The sequence below is a fragment of the Triturus cristatus genome, chromosome 3_2 (assembly GCF_964204655.1).
Source record: "Triturus cristatus chromosome 3_2, aTriCri1.1, whole genome shotgun sequence".
Lineage (NCBI taxonomy): Eukaryota > Metazoa > Chordata > Amphibia > Caudata > Salamandridae > Triturus > Triturus cristatus.
In genome coordinates this window covers 458212748-458236920 of record NC_140584.1, presented here as the reverse complement: position 1 = coordinate 458236920, position 24173 = coordinate 458212748, and the positions used below count along the sequence as shown (strand labels likewise).

The 24173-nt window shown below is 45.7% G+C and overlaps 1 long non-coding RNA gene across 1 annotated transcript in view; it reads right to left on the bottom strand.

Annotated features, from left to right (window-relative positions):
* LOC146857537 (uncharacterized) overlaps window positions 1–14362 on the bottom strand; it is a 136120-nt gene extending 121758 nt beyond the window's left edge. The window contains exons 1-2 of the long non-coding RNA XR_014979585.1: window positions 14278–14362; window positions 12844–12899 (exon numbers count right to left, since the gene is read on the bottom strand). This is a non-coding gene — a long non-coding RNA (uncharacterized LOC146857537). The remainder of the gene's footprint in view (window positions 1–12843; window positions 12900–14277) is intronic.
* Window positions 14363–24173: the final 9811 nt, after the last annotated feature.

Genomic DNA, 24173 nt, shown 5'->3' with positions numbered 1-24173 from the left:
ATCGGCGTCGAGATCTAGAGCCTCTCCGCCCTCGTCAACCCGGCGACGTTCGGCATCGAGAGACACCACCCCTCCGCCGTCGTCAACCCGGCGACGATCGGCGTCGAGGAGCAGGGAGCCTCCGCCGTCGTCAACCAGGCGACGATCGGCGTCGAGGAGCAGAGAACCTCCGCCGTCGCCAACCCAGCGGCGATCGGCGTCGAGGAGCAGGAAACCTCCGCCGTCGTCATCTCGACGGCGATCGGCGTCGAGGAGCATGGACCCTCCGCCGTCGTCAACCAGGCGACGACCAGCGTCGAGGAGTGTCACCCCTCCGTCGTCGAGGGGACGATCCCCTCCGTCGTCGAGGCTCCATCAGCGTTAGACGTCGAGACAGCAGGATCCTCCGCCGTCGTCATCCAAGCGGCGTTCGGCGTCGAGGTTGGCATCCGCGTCGACGTCGAGAGTGGCAGCATCTCCGCCGGCGTCCCCGCGGCGTTCGGCGTCGAGGGAGAGAGGGCCTCCGTCGTCGGCTTCACATCGCCGTTCGACGTCGAGGCGGCATTCTTCGCCCACTGAACATGACTGCCGGTCCGCATCGAGGCGTCGTTCGACGTCGAGAGAAGAGTCCCGGCGAGAAAGGAGACGACGCCACGGATCGACGTCAAGACCACGCTCGACGTCGAGACAGGCCTCGGACAGGTCGGTGGTCCTGGCGTCGCGCCATTCTTCCTCTCACTCAGGGGCATCTCCACGACCGGCAATTCCACGAGAACCTGCAGGCCAACCCCGTAGGTCCTCTCCTCAGACTCAAGGGACAATTAATCTGTCGCCCAGATGGCTGCTGCCAGCACGTCATTGGCAGGACTCAGGGGCTACAAGGAGGCTGCGGGAATACGTCAGTCCAGTGCATGACTCTCCGCTGCAACGGCTGGTGGCGGCTGTGGACAGAGCTAGTCCCCCCAGGCCAACACGTCAGAAGTCTCCAGACGACAGGCGATGCAGATCGCGCTCCCCCAGACGGGAGGGGCGTTCATCTGGATCACGGGCTCGTGATCATCGCCGGAAGCGGAGGACTCCATCATCGTCCTCTTCCTCGTCCACCAGGTCCTCCATCAGGGACTATTCACCCACGCTATCGGGCAGCCCAGTGTCCAGGGTCTCGCCCATTGATGACATCAACACCTACCAGGAGGTGTTGCAGCGGGGAGCGCAGAAGCTGGGGATTGAGATGTCTGTCCCCCAAGTCACCACGTCGGTGATTTTTGAAACACTTCACCAGAAGTCTGCCTCTCGTCCACTGCTGCCTTTGGTCCCAGGAATCATGGAACCAGTCATGGACACCTTTCTCACCCCGGCGACCGTCAAAGCGGTTCCGGCTCGTATCCTCAAAAAATACAAGCCAGCTACCTCTGACCCCGTCTTTGTGAAGATGGACAGGCCAGCGGACTCCATCATAGTGGCAGCTGCAAGAAAGGGTCAGACAGCGTCGGCCTCCTCTTCCGTTCATCCAGATAAGGAGAGCAGAACCCAGGACTCCTGGGGACGCAGGGCCTGCTCTTCCGCGGCGGCGTCCCTCAAAATCTCCAGCGTGGCGGCGCTTCTGGGCAGATACGATAGGGCTCTCTGGGACTCGATGGAGCAATTCAAGTCCAAGCTCCCCAAGGAGGACCAAAAGGACTTTGAGGAGATTGTTACTGAAGGGGCTCTGGTGGCTAATCAGTCGATTAGCACAGCGGCGGATGGTGCGCTACTCTCAGCCCACTCTTACACACACGGCGTGTGCGCCAGGAGGTCGTCCTGGTTGCGGCTGACAGGGCTCAAGCCAGACGCACAGCAACGGATTTCAAACCTCCCGTTCTCTGGCAACTCCCTCTTCGGCACTCACACGGATGAGGAGATGGGGCGCATGAAAACTGAGCTAGACACCCTCAAAGCTGTGGGCTTGGAGAAGAAAAAGGAATTCAAGCGCTGTTTTCGACCCACCCAACGCAAGGGGCCTCAACAGAGGGTTCAAACCCCTCAGTGGTCTCAGAGCAAACCCCAAGGAAAATCGCAGTTTCGAGGCGGAAAGTCCGGCAGGGGCAGAGGTGGACACCAGCAACAGTCCTCCACTACCACAAGAGGAGGAAAGTCATGAGCTGTGGCTTCCTCTACGGCCGTTGCCCACTCCAGTGGGAGGAAGTGCGTCACAACATCTAGCAGAGTGGGACAGCATCACAAAAGATCGCTGGGTGCTGAATATACTGCGTCATGGATATGCGCTACGTTTTCGAGCGCGTCCCAGAGACATCCCGCCAAAGAGGTCCCGTCCTCACCACTTAAAACTACTCCAACAGGAGGTGAGGGCCCTTCTGCAAAAACAGGCCATAGAAAAAGTTCCTCCTTCGCAGGTCGGAAAAGGAGTGTACTCCCGGTACTTCCTTGTGCCCAAAAAAGATCAAGAGCACAAGTTTCGGCCGATTCTGGACCTTCGTCTCCTAAACAAAGTCATCGTCAAGGAGAAGTTCCGTATGTTGGCGCTTCACCAAATATGTCCACATCTGCAAGTCGGGGATTGGATGTGTTCGGTGGACCTCCAAGATGCGTACTTTCACATTGCAATAGCGAAACATCACAGCAGGTACCTGCGGTTTGTGGTTGGAAGCAAGCATTACCAGTACAAAGTCCTTCCATTCGGACTCAAGTCGGCTCCGCGAGTCTTCACCAAATGTATGGCAGTGGTGGCGGCCTGCCTACACAAGCAGGGTCTCTTCGTCTACCCGTACCTAGACGACTGGTTGCTGAAGGCTTCATCCCAGCAGCAGGTGAAGAAAGACTTCCAAATCTGTCTGAGACAGTTGCACGCTCTCGGCCTTCACGTCAACATGGCAAAGTCCGTGCAGCAGCCCACTCAGTCCATCCACTACCTTGGCTCCGTTCTGGACACAAGCGTGGGAAGAGCGTATCCTTCGGGGGAGAGACTGTCTTCAATGAAGAGGAAATGCAGGCTTATGCAGCAGATGCGGAGGCCGTCAGCCCGGCAGGTAGCATCTCTGCTGGGATCCATGGCGTCCTGCATTTTTCTCATTCCCAACGCCAGACTGCGAATGAGACCTTTGCAGCAAGCCCTGGAGGACCAATGGGATCAGTCCACAGGCCGTTGGGGAGATCGAATCTCTCTCTCCCAGGTGGCGAAATCTTCCCTAGCATGGTGGACTCGTCAGGACAATCTGTTGGTGGGAGTGCAAGGTTGGGGGGCCCACATGGGGTGCCTCCAAATACAAGGTCGGTGGTCTGCAAAAGAACAGGGCTACCACATAAATATGCTAGAGCTTCGGGCAGTCCACCTTGCTCTAAAGGCGTTCCTCCCAGCAATCAAGTCCGACTCAGTCCTGGTGCAGACCGACAACACCACGACCATGTTTTACCTGAACAAACAGGGCGGGACTCGGTCACGCCCCCTCTCCCTGGAGGCGCAGGCGATCTGGCACTGGCTGCTCGCCCGGAACCTCTCGGTAGTGGCAGTGCACCTTCCAGGGGAGTTGAATATCAAGGCAGACGCACTCAGCAGGCACTTCGAAGATCAGCCCGACTGGGTGCTGCACGACGACGTGGTGGCAGACCTGTTGCGTTGTTGGGGTCGTCCAGACATCGATCTGTTTGCAGACGACGAAAATTCAAAATGCCACGCCTTCGCGTCCAGATTCCACCGTCCAGGGACCAGGGGGAATGCTCTTTTGATGGATTGGTCCAGGACATTTGCCTACGCCTTTCCGCTCCTGCCTCTGATTCCGAAGGTGGTATCCAAGCTGCTCAGATCCGACATGAAGATGATCCTCATAGCTCCGGACTGGCCGCGCCAGTGGTGGTACCCGGACCTTCTTCATCTCTCAGTTCGACCTCACAGGCGTCTGCCTTGCAGGCCGGACCTGCTGTCCAAGATGGGCGGGAGGATTCTGCATCCCAACCTTTCCTCACTAAACTTAACAGCATGGCTCCTGAGGTCCTGCAATACGGACATTTAGGTCTACCACCTGACTGCATGCATATTCTCAAGGAAGCGAAGCGACCCTCCACGAGAGCGTCTTATGCGTTTAAGTGGAAGAGGTTCTTCATTTGGTGTAGGGAGAATCACCTTGATCCTACAAAGGGGCAGGAGGACGTCATCCTTCCGTACCTCCTTCACTTAGCTAGATCAGGCTTGAAGTATGCATCCATCAGGGTCCATTTGTCTGCCATTACAGCTTACAGGAGGTCTCCCAGTCAACCTTCCTTTTTCCAGATGCAGGTGGTCAAGGACTTCTTGCAGGGGTTGAAAAAAGTTTACCCCCCTGTTCGAAACCCTTCTCCTCCGTGGGAGTTGAACTTAGTGTTATCCAAGTTGATGGGCCCTCCTTTTGAGCCGATCCACAAAGCTTCTTTACAGCATCTGTCGTGGAAGGCCGCTTTTCTGGTAGCCATTACATCGGCACGCAGAGTAAGCGAAATCCAGGCTCTGTGTACTAAAGAGCCGTACACAGTTTTTCACCAGCACAAAGTGGTCTTAAGGGCACATCCATCTTTTCTCCCTAAGGTAGTGTCTGATTTTCATATTAATCAGTCCATTTCTCTGCCATCCTTCTTCCCGAATCCAGCGACCCCGGCTGAGCGGTCGCTCCACTCCTTAGACCTCAAGAGGGTACTTAAATTCTACCTGGCAAGTACCAGAGGCATTAGGAAGACGGATCAGCTGTTTGTCAACTATGGCGCCATGAGAACAGGCTTCCCAGCAGCTAAACGATCCATTTCCAGATGGATTGTTTCCTGCATTACCCTAGCCTACCAGCTGGCGAAAAGGCCCTTACCTTTGGCCCCTAAGGCTCATTCTACTAGGGGGAAAGCGGCCACAGTAGCTTTCTTGCATGACGTTCCAATGGCAGAGATCTGCAAGGCAGCCACTTGGAAATCGGTTCACACCTTTACCAGGCACTACTGCCTCGAATCCGATTCCAGGGCGGATGCCCAAGTAGGCCAAGCTTCCTTGAGGAACCTGTTTGGGTTGCCGGGTCTATCTAAGCATACTGTTCCTTCTCTGTTTTTTCTTTCCTTTGCCCGCAGGGGGATGAGGTGAGGCTCGCTATTCTATTCTAATGCTTATGACTATTGATGAGGATCCCCTGGAAGAGAAGGATTAGTTACTTACCTGTAATCCTAGTTCTCTTCCAGGGGTATCCTCATCAAAGTCATAAGCAACCCTCCCGCCTCCCCGGGCAAAGGTGTGATAGGTTTCAGAGGTTATTATTTCTTTGTGCCATGACTTTTCAGTCTCCGCAAAGAACAACTGACCTAACTGCCACCCCTGAGGCATGATGGGAAGGTGGGGGTCAGGTGTGCCTTAAAGGCACGGTGTCAGTTTTTTGCTATGCAGCTATGAGTTAGCTTTTCAGTCTTTTTAGACTGGGTATTTGCAATGCAGCCTGGGAGCTTCCAATGCTTTCAGTGTTTTCTAAGAATTTCTGCTGTTTTCTAAGCATTAAAACAGTTTCCAAACAAGTTATAATGTTGTTTCTCATGTTTATAATGCTATTTTCTTATGTGTATTGGAAATTACTTACAGCATGGTTCAGCTCTAGGGTTTATGGGCTGCAATTGCTTGTGTATACATATAGGTATATATGTATGGATATATATATGTGGGGCACATATAATATACTGTTTCCGGGATCCCGCACATGGGCGGGAATATTCTAATGCTTATGACTTTGATGAGGATACCCCTGGAAGAGAACTAGGATTACAGGTAAGTAACTAATCCATAAATGTTTTTAAAAAGCCGGGATTACAGTATTCTAAAAATAATTTTTAATTAACATCTGCAGAAGCAATGAAATCAGGTGGCAATTCACTCACTGGATGTGAGTGAGAGCATGTTATACATGTATGGGGGATCAACTTCCTACGTAATCAAGGAGGATCACTCGTTGAGATGCTTTATCTGTTTTGTAGAGAGAAGCTGAAGTCTTCACACATCAAGGATTATTTCCAATGGCTTCGTTGAATTCACATATAACCTGAGATGTACATGCTTTAAGTTTAACAAATAACATTTTGTTTTGGTCATTTTCAGTATAACTTGGGAAAATGTTGTGGGAACGTAATCCCTAAAATTCACTCTTCCCAGAACTTGTCTCTGGTAGTTCGACTCCGGTTCAGTTGATCCGGCAAAAGTCATCACCCTCTGCAACATTAAACCCACCAAATTAACGGAGTAAAATAAAATAATAATTGGGTCCACTCAGTAAATGAGTTCTAGATCAAATAAAATAAGTTAAAAAAACAGTATTACAGAACTCCTAATACAGCCAATGCAGAAAAAGGCACTACATGCCATAAAGGCCCAGATACAGAATAAAATCAGAAAAATAATGCCCAGATACAGAATAAAATCAGAAAAATAATTCCTATTTAAGCGGTTGAGTCTCTCCACATTCTAAGTCTAAAACTCACAAAAAGTACTTGCAGCGTTTTTAAGGAGAAGAGAAAGTTTCAAGTTAATCGGACAGAGTTTCGGGAGGAAAATGAGAAGTCACCGCAGAACATTCAAAACCGGTGGTTTTTATACACATTTTACGCATAAAGAATTACCAATACTGCAGATTCAGGCTAACATGATTATTGTCACCTCACATTAGACAAATCAAATGCAAGATTGTAATATTAAAGCCCCATTAAAACTAACCCATTTGTTAAGGTAAAAAAATTCAGCCTCAGTGACTGCAGTCTGGAGATGTATAAAATAATATGAAACACTGTCTAACTAAGGCGCATACGTTAATGTTCTTCTGCAGGCCTACAGCGGAACTTCTAACGGAAGTCCTTCAACATGATACACAGAGAACACGATGGAAAGCTTCATTCACATTACATGCTTTCTAAGGTGAGTCACTGTCTCAGTCACAATGCACTTTGTGGAAACTGTGGAGAGAGAAAACTTGCTGTGGGTCACTGTTTGGGAGGGGGAATTAGCAGGAGCAGTATGAAAAAAAAAACAGAAACCACATCTTAATGAAATGTTGTCTCACAAGAATATGTGGCATAAATACACCACGTTATTATCATACTTCTGAACAATATAATTAAGTCATTGATGATGACTGTAGGCATCATAAAAATTTGTAATTTGCACAAATTCTTACCCAAAATTGCACAGCATAAAAAAACTTCCATTGTCCTTACTTAACTTTTGTCTAAGTACCAATATACTTACAAATGTATAGCTCACAAGGATCAAGTTCCAGAAACTGTTTTCTTTGCTATTTTGGAATATAGTAAACATTATGTTCCAATTTTTGGTTCCAACTTCTTTTTATATATACAAATAATCCTGAGCACTACACAACGTGTGCTATATAATTAGAGTCCAATCAGTTTTCTTTCATCTCCATGGTTTTATTCTTGGAAACTTCTCAAACTGGTCATTATACTTCCATAAATTGCAATCTTCTCCAGGTAGCAACAATAGCACATCATACTTCCATAAATTGCAATCTTCTCCAAGTAGCAACAATAGCCAACACGTGTTTCGTCAGATGCGATGCGTCCGCATCTCTGACTTCATCAGGGCTTACTGAATATTTCTTAGTTTCAGATATATGTGCTGTCAAAAAATAGTTCCTGTGCAACCATTTATATTCTAAAGTCTTCCACCCCGAGTATGCAGATGGTCATAAAATCGTCAATCCAAAGCAGTGGAGAGTACTCCTTACTCGCTATCACGGCGTCTCGTATTTTTTGACAGCACATATATCTGAAACTCCATGGAGATGAAAGAAAACTGATTGGACTCTAATTATATAGCACACATTGTGTAGTGCTCAGGATTTTTGTATTTGTTTGATTGGACCCGAGTCTTCTGGTTTAACATTTGGGGGTATGAGTGGCTGCCCTCTTCCTTGCTGCACACAAGTAGATATTGACATTACTGATTGGAGGGACTACTAGGAATTTTTGCGCACAGTGCCTTGCCATATCCAGCATGTTCTCTTCTTTTTATATATATTGTGATTACTGGCAGACGCATTGTATTTTTACTATAACATAATCATGATGAGTGTAATGCATTCAGGAATTTAAAAGTGTTTCTAGGGTATAGATTCAACCTGAACTGGGCAAACGTAGTTCTTCCAGTGGTTCCCACCTCTCTGTAGGGGAGTGGCAGTTTGTAGGAAATTTGAGGAGACCCTTCATCTAGCTGGAGCAGTTGGGGGAGTGTCAGAGTGGCACGCAAGATAGTCGCAAACTTCTGAGCTCTGGTTTCACAGCCAATAATTCCCAGTAATCCTGCTGTTTCGGAGCAGGAGCCGGGCCCATGCTGTGCCTAATTGCTGTCAAGTGGCTGGTGGTGGTGGCGGAATAGACGGTGGGACCCACCGCCGGGCAGGGAAGAACACAAAGACCTCCGCCGCTCCAGATCCAAGATGGCGGGCACGTCTCCGCCGTGCCCTTGAAAGAGGCTGCCTGAGGGGGGCACCCGGAGACCAGGAAGAGCCTGCATTGGGGGTCAGGGAGCATGGCAGTCTGCTGACGCCTCCCTTTGGGAGGTGGAAGATGGCAGCTGGGTGATTCCTGGCCATCCTCAAGATGGTGGAGGCCTGATGAAACTATGTGGTGCTGCGGTAGAGGGCTTGGCCAGGCCTATTCTGCTGGCGGACCTTTGGGACATGCCAGAAACTTGGGGAGCAGCTAGTGCAGGAGACAGTGGGTGCTAAATGTGCTGGAGGATGACAACATTGCTGGTGGCACAAGCCTGCGGCCCCCTGAGGGGGGAGGCCGCCCCCGCCTGCTTGAGAGGGATGGCGGAAGGATCAGCGAGGCCTCTCAGATGGGCAGTGAGTACTTAAGGCATTGGTGCACGGGGGGGTAATCATATATGACTAGCAGCTGCTGGAGAGCAGCACTTACTGGGTGAACACCCTCTAACTTCTCGACCCTTGAAGTATCACGAAGGCCCCTCTGCCTTACAGCTAAGCACGATCCCTGGGACTGCCCGGCGGTGCGCTTGCGGTCGAAAGCGAATGTCGTTGGAGAGTCTACCATGGGGCGCACTAAAGGAAGCAAGGATACTGTGGTTGTTGAGCTCCCGGGGGCATCGGGCGAAGCACAGAAGGTGGATCCCAGCCTGGCCACAGGCTCCAAGGACAATGGGGACCTAATCCGGAGGGCAGTGAATGCATCATGAGAATTCTTGGAAAGTAAAATTGACAAGGTGTCTAATGACCTTGTATACTCCAATATTAATATCGTAAGTTGGCAGCCAAAGTAAAACCGCAACACGGATACCAAGGTCAAAGGCCTGCAGATCATGGTGACTGACTTGCTGTGCCGTGTGGAGTTGCTGGACAGGTGTGCGGAGCACGCACAGGGCCGCAGCCACTGCAACAACATGTGGATAGTGGGTATACCGGAGAAAATGGAGGGAATGAACATGGTGGTTTTTCTTGAGAGATGGCTAGTGAATGAGATTACTCTATAGAGACACTCAATAGATCTATCTAATGCTGTGTCCACCACAGTGTGGTAATCACCCCAGTAACACCGGTGTACCCAAGTCTATTGAGAGGACCCTAGAAAGCTCTGAAATAATGCGGTTGTCCCACATTCAGAGCGTATATGCTTCCTACTTATAGCTGTAGCTCATTGAGCCTCCCCACTAAAATAGCATAATGCCCCTCCCTGTCACTGTACATTTGTTCAATCTCCTGGGGCGTTTCTTACTCCCCTCTATGCCCCTAACGAGGAACCGGAAATTAGAGCATCCAGAAAGGACTTACCAGGCGGCAAGATGCCTGGGGCGGACGCCCTGCCAGCCAAATTTTGTCAGGCGTACCCTGCCTACAAGCCCCTGTGGTTGGCTGAGATGTACCATGGGGCGTTGGATAATGGGCTTCTTACGGAGACAATCAGGGTAGCTCTCATAGTCTCTATCCCTAAATCTGCGGATGCCCTGGATGTAATGGTGTATCGCCCCTTGTTGATGCTCAACCTGGACCATAAAATCCTTTGTAAGGTCCTGGAGAGCAGACTTCAGCCTCATCTGGCAGACCTGGTGCACGAGGACCAAAACTGATTTATTTCTAACCACATCACATCACACAATAGTGAGCCTTAGACGAGGCTGATGTAGGACATAAGGAAGGCATTTCACTCATTGCAGTGGAACTACCTTCAGGTTGTTATGACCCAGATGGCTCTGGGAGACGGGTAGGCTTGATGGGTCGTGCTATTATACGCTGATGCAAGTGCACGGTTGCGCACTGGTAGAAGTATCGCGTAATCCTTTGGGGTTCACCGTGGTACATAACAGGGCTGCCCCTTCTCCTCCATGCTGTTTGCACTTGCGGTTGAGCCGTATGCATGCTTGATGCGTAGATGGGCTGGGGAAGGGGGATCCCACTACATGATAGGGAACATGTGGCCTCGCTTTATGCAGATCATATACTCCTGTTCTTGAGAAACACGATTACGGGTATTCCGTAGGGTTTGACTCTATTGGAGGGGTTTGGCCTTGTCTCTGGTCTTCATACGAATTGGAAAAAATCATATGCTTTCCCTGTGTCCCCTGGATTGACAGAGTCCCCAGAAGTAGTGTTAAATATTGGAATTAAGTGGGAGACGAGAACTCTTAAATATGTGGGGGTGCAGATCTATCCTCAGGACAATGATATACAAGAGGGCAACCCTGGGAGAGGTTTCCGAGGTACGGTAGCATTCTGGAGGACGCTGAAGCTTGCCATCATGGCTCGGGTGGCCCTGACAAAAATGGCCAGGCTGCCCAGAGTCCTCTATTACTTTGCAAATATATCCATTTTGGTGCCTACGGCATGGTTCAAATCCATTCATGGCTTACTTTTTGAACTGATATGGGACGGAGAGGGTAAACAGGTGCCCCTTTGTATGCTTCAGAGGCCAACTGCTAGAGAGGGACTGGGGGTTCAGAAATTGGAACTTTATTACTTTGCGGTGCAGCTGCAGTGGGTGACCCGCTAGATGGCAGGACTTAATGCAGTTGTGCTGGGAGATTTCGGAGCAGCCCACAATAAAGTGACACTGCTGGGAATGCTGCTGGGGACCAGATTTGCCCCAAGCACTGGGCCCGACTTCTGCATATAGCGCTTAGATGCTGTAGGGGGCTAGTCAACGAGTGATTTCATCTCCCCTCTGTGCACTAGCAATACCTGTGGTGGGGTTCCTGGAGGCCAGATGAGGACACTTTACAGCCGGATGATTGGAGGGGTGGACAGCGGTCGGTGTCGAGACTCATGGGGACTGTTAATCCGATAGCTCCTTTTGAACTCTGGAAGAGCTGGAGACTGACGGTTGCATTGTGGGCCGTCAATTTCGGACATATGGCGCACTGGTTGCTGTGGTGCAGCAGCTGTACAGTGCCATGAACCCTGACACCATTGTCCATGAGTTGCTGCAGACTTGGCTGACCTTTGGCAGGGGACATCATCTGGTCTCCTGGCTGTATAAAATGGCAATCGCCATGGGACTAGATGGCATACTGACTCTGAGGGATAAATGGGAAAACCCTGCATTGTTGGGCCTTTGTGGGGGAAGAAATGGGACCAAATTCTAGAGCTCTCATATACGTTCACCCGCAACACAAGGTTTAAATTTACCCAAATCAGCTACCAGCATTTTACGTATCTAACACCACAGAGACTGAACCTTATGTTCCAGGGTACTGATAGAAGCTGCCCACGGTGTGCTGTGGCTGATGCAGGATTTTAACATATGGTATGTGAATGCCAGTTCATAGAGCGAATTTGAGCACAGATAGTGACAGACCCGGAGCACACCCTTGGTCGACAGCAACTTTACACAGCAGATATATGCCTGCTTAGCTTATATAAAAGTGCTTTCCAATGCTGTAATCTAATGTGTTTTTCTCTATTCAAAACTCAATAAAGACATTTCCCCAAAAAGATAAAAAAAATCTTTCTGTAGCAGTCCCAGAGCCACGTTTAGCAGGTGGGGAATGTGCACAGATAACTGAAGATGAGCACAGCACTAGAACATGAGTTAGGCAAAAAGTGCTTCCTCCAAAATGAGAAAGAGACCTGGCTATAATCGGTCACCTTGTCTGTCAGGTTTTACTTCAAGACAACCCCATGACTATTCAATCTGTACAAAGATCCACATCAGGCACAATGATTACATTGTTCCTTCAATAACTGGGGAAGTTTCCCTTGTACGCTGATATTATAATGTATACTTCAAATCCTGCACTGGTGTTTGGGTCACCGAAAGGAACTATCGAAGAGTTTACCTCTCTCTCAGGTTATTATGTAAACAAACAAAAATCTCAGATATTGTGTTTTTTGTTTTATAAAATCTATCTTTAAGTAGAAGTAGTAAAGTGTATTGTGTGAAAAAAATGCTTATTATTAACAATAAAAGTATAACTATTTTAATGCAAATGTCACAAAGGTATTAACATACAATTGTATACTATTGGAAACCACCTACAAGCACATGACATTATGAAGACTAATAACCAGTCAGCCCAGAGATGTACAGAAAATAAAACAATGTTAGTCACGTCTTCAAGTTGCCTTCTCCTGAGCACTCTATACAGTCAACACAGTTAAATATGTTACTCTTCCTGGTTAGAGTTTCTATGAGTTTTTTTGATTGTTACTTACACCTCATAATTTCTTCCTCAATCGGCATAAAGCAACTAATATCTGCGTTCGATGTCAATTGAAAACATAAAGTCACTATCATATCCATTGTTCTGGTTTCCGCATTGTTGATCATCAGTCTGAGCCAATCAACCCTAGGATGATGAAAGAGTGTGACAAATACAAACAATGCGCTCAATGTTTTCAGGAGACTCACCACAAAGTCGAAATAGAGAATTCACACCTTGATCGTATTGGCATGCTCCAATCAAACTGAAAAATAGATATAAATAAAAATGTGATGTTTTGTTTTTGGCAGACAGGTTACATATAGTGTAAGACTGAATCTATGCTAGTGTGTCTTTGGCCACGTTTTTTCAATTGTAGTTTAAGCCGCCATACTGTCTTGATAATCGTCAACTTTTAACCTCTATGCACCAAGGTTTAAGTTGTTGTTATCTTGTTTCCCTTCTTATGACCAAATAGTTCTCTCAGTACGCAGCCCAGTATATTTTTCATGGTTTTTTGGTCTGCCATTTGGCATTTAGAATTATTATTATATACTATTTATAAAGCACCTGGTTACACCACTGGTGTGACCCCGCGCTACAGCTGTATTTATCAGACAACTACACAAGTAACAAGCAATTGCAATGCAATAGGTCTCGCATTTATTTTTGTTTTTTAAAACATAATTAAAAGGCATTGTCATTTACAATGTCAATAGCTTAAACTCACGTAAATGCGAGACCTAATGTATGGCAAATCCTGTTTTAAGTTTAAAATTGAGCACAGCGCCGCTTCAAGGACACCACGCTCGGTTTCTTTCTTTTTTTTTTACTTTACCACTGAGCGTGGTGTCTTTGAAGCGGGCGCCGCGCTCAGTTTTAAAGTAGAAAGACAAAACAAAAACAAACAGAGAGCGGTGTCCCTGAAGCGGGCACCGCGCTCATTATGAGTTAAAAAAAAAAATAAATAAACAGAGTGCGGTGTCCCAGAAGTGGACCTCGCTCTCAACGTGAAAGTTAAATATAAATAAATATATAAACTGAGCGCGGTGTCACTAAAGCAGGATCCGCGCTCAGGATACAAATACAAAAAAATAGCATCCGCCATTGTCCCCATAAGTGCCCATAAACAAAATAGTGCTGACCCCTTAAATAAAGCTGACCGTGTAACGAGCCAAGTAAAAGTTCCAGTCGTTATGTGCGGTAACAAATGGAGACAAGGCGGTAACAAGGAGGGACTAATAAGCCTCATAATGAATCGGAAGCCAGCATTTACCAAGGACAGTGACACCAGCCAATGAAAAGTATGGGCGGAGAGTGGGCGAGGCTTACACAGCATACTCTACTACGGCATGCCTCGCAGAGCGAGCAGTGCATGCGCGCTGCTCACTAGGTTCGACCAAAAAAGAAAAGGCTACCTCTGTGTGCAAAAAGCATTAGGGGACCTGCTAAGGACAAACAAGACCCATAAATAGACAGAATGATTTTTCCCCCCCAACTTGCCCAACTTTGGGAAGAGGAACCCACCCTGATCTGGTGGGAATCCACGCATTTGTCAGCTCCTGCCCAGGGAGCAATTTTTGTACAGTGTCCTTCTTGTTTTTTACCCGCTAACACAGTCGAATAGCTGAATCATCTTTTACCTGCGTCATCCTTCTACAGTCAATACGAAAAGTGGGCAGCTGACAACTCTCACATCCTTGGGATAACATCAAAAGGCTCTCACAAGACTGAACCTCAGTGGGATTGTGTGAGGCAGTATGACAATGGCCCAACCTTCTAGGAGGATTCTGGCTTCACAATCAGAAAGGTCACCCTGACACTTGTAAAACAAGAAAGTTGGCAGCTGCAACCTCCATGTATTTGTTGACAGTATAAATACATCCTTGTCTCTATGTGTATTTGTTGCAGGGACATCGACTCGTGGCAAGAGGGACTGCAGCCTTACAATTACAGTTAATTGCTATGATTAGATGTGCTGCTAGTTGAATGAATTACAGGGCTCTTCATTTGCATGTTGATAATATTGCTGCTGACTTTACAAACTGCATTAACATATGATTCATAGACATCACTTAGCTTACAGATTGTCAGCAAACCATTCCGTAAAGACCAATCTAAAAGGGGGTCATTTTCACACTCTGCTCACAGAGACCACGCAGCACATCCCAAAGCCATGCATGGCATGACTGGTACTCTGATATCGAAGCCTTCAGGGCACTACTGAAGCAAAGACTAGTGTTTTTTGAAGGTGGGTAACCAGGAGAAGGGCTTGTCCAAAGACAGAGCCCAGGAACCCAGAACCTGCTGGGTAAAGCAGTAGTACATGCGTAATGCACTTTATGTTAAGGGGCTCATGTGCAAGGCGTGGCTAAAGAACATGCTTAGCGCTCAAAGCCCACTGTGCCAAAATGCCCTGAGTGGAAGGGATACAGACAAACTACTGGAAGGAGCAGATCATTACACATCTGCAACTATGCACCAGAAAGCACTTTAAGAGAAATTGTGGTTGAGGACAAATATGTTTACTAATCGATATAAATAAAATTACTCCTGCAAAGCTCATTCGAAAAAGTTATTGATTACAATACAAAAAGCAAAAGCTATTAATTTGCCATAGTAGGATAATCAAGCAAACCCGCCACCCTTGATGGTGCTTTATGGTCCTAGACATTAGATGTAAGAGTAATGCTGCAAAACCACGTTTAAATAGCAGAAGGTACTGCAATTATAGTCCAAGAAACAAGCCCATATTTCCACTGTGAGCAAACATGGGTAAGGGATCAATCATTTCTGGCTCATTCATGTCTTTCCTGATGTGATATCAGCAGTGATGCCTGTGACACTGATAGGTCATCGGTTACATTATGATTAGTGCGAGAGGGGGGCATATGTTTGCATACCCTGAAATAACTGACACATTATGGATGCTTTTATGTTTTGGATCGTAAAGACATCATTCCTTCAATTCAAGTTTAACTAACACCCAGAAAACATTGTTGACAGATAAATGGGGGTTCAGCGCAACTTAAAAAGTGGTTTAATTATGGGGTAGTTTGCAAGAGTGCTGTTTGACCCAGGTGCTTTTCTTTGACTTATGACTGACGTCTGATCGCATACTTTTTAATCTCTTGAAAGTGGGCTGATGCAGAGGTGTTTACTGAAATGTTTATTAAGTACAGTGCAAGTGATATATGCTCGCATACACTTCACATGAGTTAATTATTTTCACAAACGTAGGTGCAGGGATGCTAAAATGTTAATTGTATTACAAATGGCCCATAAAGGATCGACTATAAAATGTGGGCTAACTGGCTGAAATGCATAAAATACAAACCGAAATCAGACTTACTCTAGAGTTTAAAACTTTATCAACACTTTACTAAGCCTTTCTCAGATACCGTTTGCAAAATAATGTTGTTCTATTAGAACTCGACATAAAACGAGCATGTTGTGAACCGAATGCACACGGCCTATATTTAGCCACTTTGACTGTAATCCCCTAAAGACTTGGTCTCTTTAAAAATAGCTCCCAGCAGGTCCCTAAACAGAACTTATTTAATATCCCAATTTCTATTCATTCTTAGCATGTCTGTGTTTACAGGAATTACTTAACGTGTTCTGCAGAGGGATACACTGCCAACATCACAACGTCCATCTCTAATGAACAGGTTCCGAATGTTTAATTGAGGGAATGATTTGAGCACACAAATATAGCCATGAAAAATAATTGTACTGATAGCAAAGAGAGTCAGATGCTTCAAACTTATATTTTATAAACGTAAATTTGAAATTATGAAGGCATTTTAAAGAAGTTGTAGGTAAGTAATGTCATGTGTGCGTTTCTTTTATCACCAACTACTTAAGTGGATTTGTCCACTACGTAGATTTTAAAGGATATTATCAAAACAGTATACAAATGAAGAGATAGTGCTTGGCGATATATAAATAATTGTTTGATTTAAAGTGCTATGGAGCGTGGTTACAAGACTGTAGACTACTTTAAGACGGTCATAATTTCTCTTCAATTTGAGATCTTCAGGAAAGCTCGACAGGCTTATATCCAAATAATTTATATTCCTGAAATGCAAGAAGCACATTCTTCGAGTATGTGGTGGCCTTTGGAGATCAACACCTATAGTTCTGACATACTTTATTTCGGTTGTTCAGCAAGCAGGGGGCCAAGCTTAGGATATAACTCGGAATAAGTACAGCCTTATTGAATTAAATACCATTTATTTTACTAATGCGCAACTTATTACGAGACAACTCTGAAAAAGGTATATAGGTGTAAAGAAATAGACAAGAGCATACTTAAGATTGAAAATACTTGCAGAAACCTATAATTCGTTATATACATGCATTTTGGGCTAAGTGGAAATAACGGTTACTCGCAAGTTGGTGACACAACACGAAACATGTCGGAAAGGCATCGGCTTAATATCACAAGCTCCATGACAAGCTGCTCAGCGTCCAGCATAAACTCTCTTAGGCTGTAGGCGTTACCACAAATTCCCTGGAAAGACGAGGACGCGCATACAACCTTCATGTTAAAAAGAGAGGTGGGCAGGAGGGGGTAGCTAAGCTTCAGCGGATACACCTGCCGTCTCAGCCAAGCAGGCTGCACACAGACCTGTAGGCAGCGAACACCATGAGAAGACAGTCCTTGGCGAGGCACCCTTCCCATTCCAAGGACTGGACTAGTTGGAGAATGGCAAACTGGTCGGCGTCTGCGACAGGCAGGATTTAAGCAGAGCCTGCAACATGCCAAGCAGGGGTGGACTCGCTCCCAGCCCTGTGTGTCTTCTATAGGCGCCTGGTCATCTATGCAGAGCCTTGTGGCCCAGCCGGCCCCTGCTGCGAAACCCTATAGAGGACACGCATGGAGAGCGGCACCACCAGAGGAGAGAGCGGCACCACCAGAGGAGAGACCAGCACCTACCTTCCATCATGATGGCAGAATCGCATTCCTCAGTATCTGCTAAACCTTAAAAATCAGCGCAAAATCACAGCATCCACGCTCTCGTTGCCGGTGGAGGAAGCTGCTCGTGCTAAGGCGGAGGAGAGGCCATGGTCGGAGGCCGCTGCTCCGCTGCTCGCATCACCTCCAGGAGCAGGTGGAGGGATGCTGAGAGGAGGCGGGGGAGAGGGAGCAGGCAGCCCTCGCCCAGCTCACACGCCCGAAGCTGCAGGCACGCACGGCCGAAATAGACACGGAGGAAGGACTCGCCCCCGCTAGAGCACCAGGTGCACGGCGATGTTGTGTTGTAATTGTAGAAATTACTGTCCACAGTCTCTGTAAATACGCTAAAACAGAACTTTAAAAATATTTTAGTCGACTCTCCCAGAATCTAGTACGTGTAGTTTTGTCACTCAACATGATTTTTGTTTTGCCACAATAACTCAAAACAAGCGCGGTCCCGAAAGTGAAAGAGGATCGCGCTGCAGCTGGAGCATGGGGATCTCTTGTTTTTATGGGGCCATGTGTTTCTAATTAGAAACACATGGCCCCATAAAGATAAGAAAGTGCTTTGCGACAACAGCAAAGCAGGCGACCGAGTCCGGATCGGAGGCAAAAGGGCGTGAACCAAAAACCCTCATTTCCAATGGCAGGCCACCGTTTATCATAAACGGTGATGCCAGCCAATGGAAATGAGGGGCGGGGCTTCAATACCTCTTCTGAAAGTCCTCGTGAACTATAAATCTCCATGAAGCGAGCAGCGTTTTGCGCGGCAACGTCACGCGAGACCTAAAAAGAGGTGAAAGGGGGCAGACAAAACAGGGGTCACAAGGAAGCAAATATTAGTTAAAGTTGAAAAAGCCAAGTTTGTAATTTTTTCGGGAAGTGGCCCTCTGACGGTTCGGCACGGAGGTACAAAGGTGGGGCATTCCAAATTTTCGCTGCCATGTAGCCAAAAGAACGTGCGCACATTCATGCTTTTTTTACCCTGGTCATTTTGACCAGGTAAGTTCCGGTGGACCGAAGTTGCAATTCTGGATTATAAGGAATAAGAAGGTCCCGTAATTAAGACGGGCCTTTGTCCTGCAAGGTGCGATGGCAGAAGCATGGCGCCTTGAGGAGAATCCTTTTCTGTATAGGCAGCCAGTGTAAGGAATCAAGGGCTGGCTTAGAGGAAGCTCTCTTGTGTAGATTCAGGACCAGGCGAGCTGCCGCATTCTGGATACACTGCAGCCTATGGAGACACTTTTTAGTTGCACCCAGATATAGGACATTCCCATAGTCCAATTGAGATGTGACAAGGGCATGGGTCAAGGTTTTACTAGCGGAAGGGGGAGAATGTCTAAGGTTCTCCTTAAAGTCTTCAGGGTTCTAAAGCATTTGCCTACAACTTTCCTGGTGTAAGTCTCGAAGGAGAAGGTAGAATCCAACCAGAAACCTAAGTTCTTCATCTCTCTCTCAGGGGTGGGAGCTGGGCCCAAGATTGGTGGCCACCAGGGCAAAGATCAGATGGATGGAGTCTTCCCTACTACCAGTATCTCCGTTTTGTTGCCGTTCAGTTTCAGGCAGTTGCTTGTCATCCAAAAGGCAAGATCTTTTAGGCAGTCCGCAAATCTGCTGGCTGCTTGCACCGAAATAGGAGATAGAGTGACCACTCTATTCAAAGCCTCTTGAGCTGCCAAAGCCAATGGAGAAGTTAAGTCAAACTCAAGCAGACTCAGGCTTCAGGCGTTGACTGTCCAAGAGAGAGGAGCCTATGCAGCAATTGAGTAGCCAGTATATCTGTTTGTTTAATTTACAAAAGAAAGCTGAGGCTCCATGTAATATGGATTGCATTTAGCTTTGAGGGTAGTAGCTGTCCGACTGCTCGTTCTCCCAGTTGATAGTTGAATCTCTTTAGTGCGACTGTTGCAGTGTTACATCTAGATTTTATAGAATGCAAATGAGACTTCATGTATCTCAAATAGCTTACTGTGACACAAATAGAGTTAATGCTTTGATACTGAAGTTGTTTACGCACCATTCAAAGTTGGTATTTGCACAGTGATTAAAAACCAAAACTTTTACCTTTTTCAAGTTGAATTCTAGCTTACTGTCCAAGTTTTAGGTGGGTAATTTAGTGATTGATCATTGAAGTCCACTTTGGATGTTTGTTAGCATTAGTAGACCATTGGCATACGTTGCACTGCTAACTCTAGCAGAACACAAGGAAGGAGGATGAGAATCGACAGCTTCAATCATAGAAGCACAGAAAAAGAGGCAAGACAGACTTAAGTCCAATTTAAGTCCGACGTAGGGATATATTTTTGAAGAGTAACTTTTACTAGAGTTATTTTTCACTCTCACCCTCCATATGCATGGAGGTGTAAAATCAAAATGTAGCAATCCCTTATTATTCTATTCTTCAATATTTAGGCATGTGTATAGCTGCTAATGTAGAAAGAAAAGTACAGTCAAATCTTGAGCATGTTCAGGCATATATAAAATTACAACTGGCTCGCTGAAACTTTACCCTGTAACCATCATAGGAAGAACCAAAATAGTTACAATGTTCATCCTCCCAAAAATAACTATTAATTTCAATGCAACTGCACTTTACCTAAAAAGAGATAATATCAACAAGATGCACTAGGTTTTGATTAGATTTATCTGGGCAAATATAACTATAAGAATAGAATAGAAGAAGCTCATAAAACCTATTCTGAAAGGGGCGGTAGTCTTTTCCTGACCTAAAATTATATTTTTAATCTATACAACTAGGGCAGTTTATCACTTTGCTGGGACTCCAAACAGGGCAGAAATAGTACTCTCTCTTTCAGGTTAGGATCCCGCCTAGTGAAATATGCAAGTACATCCTTAGTTAGCAATATAAACTTTGATTTGTTTGGTGTGATGTATGTAGAAAGTACTCGCTACCCAATAACTCCAACATTCAACTAATCTGGCACCTACAGGAGACACCTTCAGCCTTAATAGCTAAGTCACTTCATGGACCTGGATTCTAATGCTAAGTGTTACAAGAGGTGGACTGACCTGGTTCAAGTACATGCAACTATCCTCGTGATATGTAACAGTAGACCCTAGAAATGAAATTGCACACTCAATTTGAATAGCAAAGGACGCTCCTGCCAGTGTCAGAGCCAAGGGTGGATGGGCAAACACGTAATACTGCTTTCTAGAGAATGAATAAGAAACTATGGAACCATTTTGGAGGAATGGTTTCACAACGAGGAGCTGGCAGCAGCCTGGTGAGTACCTTCAAGAATGTTGCTTAAAGAGAACACACTTATACACTGTGATCAACATCTACTGGTCTCCACAAAACGAAGTAAAGTAAACTGCTTTTTCATGCTATACAGGTTTGGGTGGTTGATTCATCCGTGCATGTATGTATGTTTGAAGACTAAACAGTACAGGTTGTGGGCAGCAAAAGGTTTCAGTATGCCTTACAAAATGTTAAATTGACTTAAATTGACCAGACTGTAGAATTAAGGCTCGTCTGACTATGCTTAACTCGAGGGTTGGTTACCCTCAGCAGGATGGAAAAGTAAAGATCATATGAATGCAGCATCAAGTATCAGCAATACTTAGTAGACAATTTATAGGCAAATCCGTCTGACCAGCCACCTGAGAAGCAGGCCATGTTATCCTTGCATGAGGAGTCCAACTATGCCCTGAAAGAAGCAGGCCAATGGTACTTATGAATGAGAATGTAAACGTCCCATTGGAACCAATCAATGTTCTTCCTGCATGAAGAGATGAGATGTTCAAACAAACCCCTAAAAAGCAGTCCCTGTTCATTCTTCATAAGGCATAAAGCAATTATAGACGCGTTCCGCTTCTTTGACTCACATTACTGAAGTATATCTTGAACTTTTAGACAGACTGAAAAATGGTTCATTAGTAAGATTTCTCACTCTAAGTAGGGAGATGTGACAAACAACAATAAATAAAAGCACGTATTTACTATAATGCTTGTAAAGCACTGGCAATATCTTAGACAGCATTTCTATCATTTTAGCCCATCCATATGTTACTTGGCAGGAGGATGCAATCATTATGTAGGAATGGATTTACATTAATTTGAAAAAGGTCACTTCCATTTCTGCAATGGGACAAATGAGATAAAATATCACACGCTGCTCGCAATAGTTTCAAAACATCATATTGTTTGAGTTTCAAAGCATTCTATTCTATAATAATGTTTAGCTAGCACTGTAAAGACAGATTACGTATGGAAACCATTAGTGTGTCTTTGCATGTGGCCAGACACCCATTTCACGTTTTAACCACTGTTTTCTACAGACTCAGAATACCGATTGGGCACAACTGCAATTGTTGTTGTACAATAACTTAGTGGTATTCCAATGTCTCCAACATTCTGCACTTAGTTGCTTTTGTTTCTCGAATACAGTATTTCATTATGACCATTTTTGAAGGAGTTATGTGTAGCTATGAGTTTGAACTTTTCAGCTGAGTAAATATATATATATTTGCTCGTAATCTCGTAATCCTTTTTACTGAACATTTTCAGTTAGGTACAACAAAGTACGACGTGACTGTTAGGGATCAACATAAGATGGCATAGTACCAATTGGCACAAAGTCAATATTCATAAGGCGGTACCAATAGAATGCAGCAGGGAAATGGAGAGGCACGCTCAGAGGTCGTCTACATGTTAGCATGTCACAATACAAAAGAAGAGGATACACAAGAATGAAAGAGAACAACATAAAAACATCAGGTTAGCTGAGCAAATATATTTTAAGATGAAAATGCAATTATTTAAGTCAGTTTATCTATTGCTGAAAAATATTTGAATTGACCAAACAAATTTCATAATGTGTTCACATACATTTGGACAATGCTCTGATTGCTTTTGTATGGGAATCCTATTCTTGTCTCACTGATAACACGTTTTGGAGAAAATCAAATATCAACAAAAAAAAAAGAAAAAAAGCTGTTAGCAAGGAAGAGCACTCCTCTCCTGATGTCTGCAGTTGGTTTTTCATCAGCATGAGACTACTAGAGAGGATCTAAAACAGAAATTGCTTTGTTTCCTTCGCTCCCCTGCTTTTTCTCGTATGCTTGCCAGATTACCAGCAGAGTGCTAATGCAGGCCTGTTTACTGATTGATTTCTTTTTTTAACAGAGCTCAACTGTAATAACTAGTCCTCTTGAGTACATTCACACTTCCCTGTAAGTACTGAGAAGCTACGTGATAGTATCCATCCCAATCCTCCATTACGGCAATGTAAGAACTGAATGAAATTTAAGGTGCATTATTCCAGTTGTTTGTCCCTACATCGGGATTAGCATTACTTAGCAACTGGCATTACATCACAGGTAAGTTTTTAATGATATATTTTATTTTATGGGAAAGGTTACATAATCCCCAAACATCACGTTTTTATTGGCCGGCATTTCTTTTTAAATATATATATTTTACACAGTGCTTGTTGCCACATTGTAGTAGTTATTGTTAGGTCTGAGTCTTAATAGTTAAGTCATTTTTAGTTTCTTTAATAACTGGCCTCTCGGAGGAATGTGCATAAAACATTCCTAAAAACGTTTTTCCACTTTGGCTCGTTCTTGAAACTTTCGTGCCAAACCATCAGGAGGGGTACAAAGGGAGAAAAAGGGGGGGTCCCAAAAGTGTGATTTCCCACGTTAATTCCCCTAGGACAGTAAGCTCTCCAATAAAGAAAAACAAACAACTGACCAGAATTACATCAAATTCAGCAAAAAGTTAGAACTTTACTCAGAAAACATGGTTTTTGTTATGTGGTGTAAATCTGTTCAGTCGTTTTCGTGAAATTAGCATTTATGAAGGTGCTTTGGGGGGCATTTAAAGGTTAACAGTGGAAAAAAGTAAATATCTGGTAAACATTTGCACAGCTGGTGTCCAGATCATGCTCTGAATGGCCCATTCAAAATGGATAGAAGCATCCTGGCCCCAATGTGGAGAATATGTTGAGGCAGCCATTCCAAGAGTCGGGGATTCAGTCCAAGAGTCCTGAAAAAATGATCTAAAGCTACATAAGAGAGCAGGGTGGGCACACAGTAACCCCCAAGGCCATTTTGAGTGGTGAGGGGGAGGATTTGGGGGGGTCTCACAAACTGGGTCAGTGGTAGCATGGTAACAGCCCCAGGACTGGTGGTACACAGGTGCCCCATGTGATATCGAAGTACTGTGCTGGTGATGTGATACTGTGGTACGAAAATGGCCAACCACCATTGTTCACAGTGGGGGTTGGCTGCCTGCAGTGGGTTTGGTACAGCACCAAACCACCACTCTGCACACAGCTTAATGCTGTGTACAGTGGGTGGTGAGGAACTCACAGGGAGGGAGAGACTCAATGGGGTGCACAGCCAAAGACTCAGTGCAGAGTAGGGCATACGTGTGCAGTTGGGTGCCTACAGGGGGTTGGTGTAGAGCCTTGCCAGAGACCTGGCCCTGTAGCCAACCCTGGAACTGTGGTAGCAGCACTGGTGCAATGGTACCCTGTGAGATCCCCAATGACATACCACAGTACTGGTACTGCTGTACTTGAAAAACAATTTAAAGAAATTAGAAGG